Source organism: Kogia breviceps, chromosome 1, assembly GCF_026419965.1.
Source record: "Kogia breviceps isolate mKogBre1 chromosome 1, mKogBre1 haplotype 1, whole genome shotgun sequence".
In the NCBI taxonomy this organism is placed as follows: Eukaryota; Metazoa; Chordata; class Mammalia; order Artiodactyla; family Physeteridae; genus Kogia; species Kogia breviceps.
The window spans coordinates 154,215,530-154,220,742 of NC_081310.1; positions in this window are offsets into that span (position 1 = coordinate 154,215,530).

A 5,213-nucleotide genomic window follows, 5' to 3' on the forward strand; every position below is an offset into this window, starting at 1 on the left:
ACTGACCTGCGCATAGTAGGTGCCCAATAATGAATCCATGAATAGATATTAAACTGTTCCTGTCTTGAGGAGCACACTGTCTTATTCAATGTCTGGCAATTGGCAGTTCACATTTATTGAATGATTAGTGTGTGCCAGCCACTCTCAGTGCATTCATTCATTCATTCATTCCATCTTCATGACAACCTTATAAGGTGGATGCTTTATTAGCCTATTAAACAGCAGGAGAATCGGCTTAGAAGAGTTAAGTGACTTGTCCAAAGTTATGCAGCTAAAGAGTGGGGTGGGGGGGGCTGGGCCACAAACCTGGGCACTCAAGCTCTAGGATTTTAAACCCTTTTCTTTTAAATTTTTATTTATTTATTTGTTTGTTTGTTTATTTTTGGCTGCATTGGGTCTTCATTGCTATGCATGGGCTTTCTCTAGTTGCTGCAAACGGGGGCTACTCTTTGTTGCAGTGCACGGGCTTCTCATTGCGGTGGCTTCTCTTGTTGCGGAGCACGGGCTCCAGGCGCGCAGTATCAGTAGTTGTGGCTTGCGGGCTCTAGACCTCAGTCTCAGTAGTTGTGGCACATTGGACTAGTTGCTCCACGGCATGTGGGATCTTCCCGGACCAGGGATCAAACCCTGTGTCCCCCGCATTGGCAGGCGGATTCTTAATCACTGCGCCACCAGGGAAGCCCCCAGGATTTTAAACTCTTAACTGTGATGCTCTCTTCCTCTCAAAATTGGACCTTGGATCAACAAAGAACTTTTTATGAAATAAAATGTAGAAGGTGGTGTGTGTGTGTGTGTGTGTTTGTGATTGACAAATCCCCACCCACTGCATCACAAAGAGAGTGGAGCTGGGTTCCTCACCTTTCGATGCTGAGCACGGGAACCTAAGTGGTTGTTCTGGTGCAGAGCTGAATTGTTGTGACACGAGTGGGTGCCCAGAGAAGATGCTGAGCTGGAGATTAGAGCCACGGAAATTGATCACTGAGTGAGAGACAGTTTAAAAAGAAAGAAAGAAAAAGAGGAGGGGTTGTGGTGGCTGGAAGAGGAAGCATATCAGGAGATATCAAGCTGATGGCTGTGGGTCAGTGGGCAATGTAAACCTTCCCTACCTCTGTATGTTGTACTCTGCTCACTCATGCTTTTGTGCAAATCCCATTTGGGGAGGGAGGTACTGAAAGATGAGAACAAGAGGGCAGTTGATCTTTACGTTACTAAAATCCAAAATAGTTTTATTTTTTAGATTGAGTCAAGGGATCATTTAAGCTTTGTTGCTGTCATTCATTCCTTCTCATTAAAACATCCCTGAGTATTTTCTTTGCTCTTGGGCACTTCCTGTCAGATTGCATAACTTCATGTGAATTTGTCGAAATCAGATTGGTGGGGAAAAAACCAGTTGGTTGAAGGTGAATTGATTCATCCTAAGCATTTTCAACAAATTTGTTTTCGGCCACATCATCTGCTGTAAGTTTGCCACTGGGCTGGGTGCTGGGACCCAAGACCATAACACATCCATGACACCAAAGCACAGGTCACCAACACCCACCAGTCTGGCCGCCCAGCTCTCTGGAATTGAGTCAATAGAACAACCATGGAAGGAGCTGATTCTTTACTGCTTACGGGTTGCTGCAGCCAGCGTGGCGATTCTGTCTGCCTTCCTGCATCCCCGTGTCCCCTGCAATTGAGCAGACGGGTCCGGGCCCTTGTTTGGATGAATATTATTGCTTTGCTGTCTGCTGTTATTTCAATAGGCTAATCCAATAATGTTTTATCTCTTTCATTATACCGAGGCCGTATAATTTTCTTACGTTATAATCTATCTTCTTTTAAGATTCCCCAGAGATGGGGAAGAGAGGTTCTGTCTTGGGTTGATGGGAGGCTCCCGCGAAGCCGACACGAGCACGTCGAAGCCAGTGCCGCCAAATTAAATTCTTGAATCTCAATCACGGCCACCGCTTCTAATGGGAAATTTGAGTTGATTATGGAGATGACAATGCAGGTTCACGTTGATTGCATTTAGCAGAAATTGTTTATCCTATTAAATATGGTCTTGAAGGAGAGACAGTTGAATTGCCGAGCACCGGTGAATACCGGGGTGACGTCCAGGCATGGCTAAACTGTGTAATAATTATATTCTTATTTGTGGGCTGAACTTCCCCTCGTGGCTCTTTTTGAAAACAAATGCATTTAGGAGGAGGCTGAAACACAATGTAAGAATTAAACAAAATAAATGCAAACTGTGCTTTTGGAAAACCTTGGCAACTGTAGCTTGCACCGGTGTCCCCGTGAAGGAGCTGCGGCATCCGTGGGGCTCAGGCCAGGCAGTGTCGTTTGGCAGTGGTCCTGGAAGCTTGAACACAGCGCAGGATACCTGGGTGTGGGAGGGTTTTGTGTCTGAGACCATGAATCTCTGAAATGCTGGGAACTCCGCCGTTTGCTTGATGTCTGGGCCGGGAGTTCTGTGTCTATCACTCCCTTCCTGTGTGACCTTGGGATAATAATATAACTTCTGTGGGAATAATAAGTATTATAATTATTTTCACAATGGTAATAGTCATAGCTGCCAATTATAGAGTGCTTCTCAGTTTGTGAAATCTTTTAACCTGCGTTATCTCATTTAATCTTTATTTGAATTTGATGGGGTAGATAATACAGTCAGCAGGTGACACGTAGGGAAAGCTGCAAAGGGAAACTTCGTCCTTGCCACGGATGGGCTGACTAGAAATCAAGGTGGGACGCTGAGGCTGGGAGAAGAGCATCTGCTGGCAGAGAATCCAGAGGAAAATGCCATCTTTGTTTGAAAGGAGAGAACTCTGGCCTGCTCCCAGGCACTTAAATAAAAAGCCCTCTGGAGAGAGTGGAACTGGAGCAGAAAAGCCCTCAGGACTCTGGCCACGTCTCCCTGGGGACCTTCGTGATTAGCATCTTGATGGACACATGTTTGTTTTACAGATTGAAGATGTCCTTAATGACAGTATGACTCTTTGCCAATGTTTCCAGGCTCTGCGGACACTGTACTATAATTTATTTGTTTACTGTCTCCTATTCCTTCTCAAATATCGTGTTCCTGAAGGCAGAGATAGTGTCTGTCTACTGCCCTCACGTATCCCAAGTGCCCAATACAGGGCCTGGCACAAGCAGGCAACAATAAATCACTGTTGCAACGAAAAGGGATGTGAGTGGAGCCGAGGGCAGAACCATCCCAGGCCAGGGAGAAACTTCAGTGAATCAGTGGTACATGATGGTGGCATCATGAAATTTGGGGTACAGCGACCTTGAGATAAGGGCAACCACACAGCACTGGCTGGGGGAGGCATGTTCAGCCTGCTTGGTGGGCAGCAGTGCAAAAAAAGTAAGACAAAAGAGGCAGAAAAATAGCTGATGTCAGGCAGGGGCTGAAAGTACAGTACTTGTTAGGGGACTTGGTGACGCTCACTGGGGACCACCAGAAATCTCCAGGGAAACTTTATAGAGGAAGGAAGCAGAAAACTCTGTCATCTTTGGTGGGATAAACCTGAGAAGCATATTTATAGGTTGAGGAAGAAATCAAGACTCAAGAGGGTTAAAAAGCCTGCCCAGTGTGCGGTAGAGGTAGGCTATGAATAAAGAAGAACTTAGGGGAAAAAAATGCCTTCCAACATTCCACCTTCACCTGATCTTCTCATTTGTGGATTCATTTTAAACCTACTATGACCACCTAAACCCTAACAGCAGCACACTGGAATAGTACACTTCACATCTTGGAGAATGCCTTCTTATTGAATGCCTGTCATGAAATCAGATTTTTTTTGTATGGTGTCTTCCTCTTTGAGTTGTCTCTCTGGAATGTTAATTCCAATATTGAGGGATCGGGGATTCAGAACCTCAGGGCTTTGTGACCTTAACACAAGTTCCGTACCCCTCTGTGCCTCATTTTCTCATCTGTAAGACGGGGATGGTGACAGCGGCGTCCTCCTGGGGTTCGGGAGGATGTGAATTAACCACACTCAGGAGAGTACCTGGGACGGTCAGCACTCCGTAGTATGACATCACTCCATAGTATGACATCACTGCATCACTGCTTCTGGGAATTCCTCAAAACATCGACAAGAACTATGGTTTGCGTGTTTGGTTTTCTAAAGTCGTTTAAAACCACTTTAAACTGGTTTAGTACATTTCGGTACTAAACCCACTCTAACACACGAGAACAAGAAAGACATAAAAGAGCTTAGCCCCTAGGACACGTCTTAATAAAGGACATGGAAGGCTTTTATATCCCAAGCTCTGAGTTATTAGGGGAAAATGTAACAGCATAATAACTAATATTTGCAGAGGGCATTACCAGTCATAAAGAACTTTCACATACCTAATCCAGCTTAATCCTCTCAGTGCCTGAAAGAGGAAGGATTTATTATCTGCCTTTGACAGGTGATGAGACAGAGCCTCGGAGAGACTGAGCCATTTGCCCAAGACCACCCAGCTCCGAAAGTGGCAGAACTGCCTCAGTCCGAGGGTGGCTGCCACAGGGCTCTCCAACTTCCTGCTGCCACAGGAGCGGGTCCAGTTTCATTGTAGGGTGGGTGCATGCCCACCTGCCCGCTTGCACAGAAGAGATAGAAAGGCCTCTAGTCAGGCATATCCCTGCAGCGGAGAAGCAGAGCCGTTTAGAAGGCTTTGCGGCAGAAGAACAGAGGGGTCAGATCCCACACCACCACTTCCTAGCTGAGAAGCCTCGATGATGTCCCTTATCCTTTCCATGCCTCAGTGTCCTCATCAGAATATAGGGCCAATAAGCGATGGCACAAGCACGAGGCTTGAATGACACGGCATACGCAGAGGGACTGCTCTCACCCCAGAGTGTCTGGCACATGGCGATGCTCAACTGCCTTCCCATGCTTGGACGCTGAACCAACCCTGCCTGACATCTGGCCCTTGGTACCCTGCCTAGCAGCTCTCCCTTTCTGAGCATGGAGATTGTATTTTACGGAAAGGGAATAGGACTTGCCTTTGCAGCAGTGAATCTTGGAGGATTGTCAAAGGAAGTCAAGAGGCTGGTCTGACATTCACCTCTGTGCGGGAGGCTGCTCCGGAGCCCAGGCACTCCCATTATCGGAGGCTGCGGCCACCAGTTACCTTGCGTCTGCACCTTGCAACCCCAGGTGCTCCTTCATCCATCACTGGCTATTGTCTGGTATCCACTCCTCCTTCCCCCACCACCTCCCGCCGAAGGGGCCTCCTTG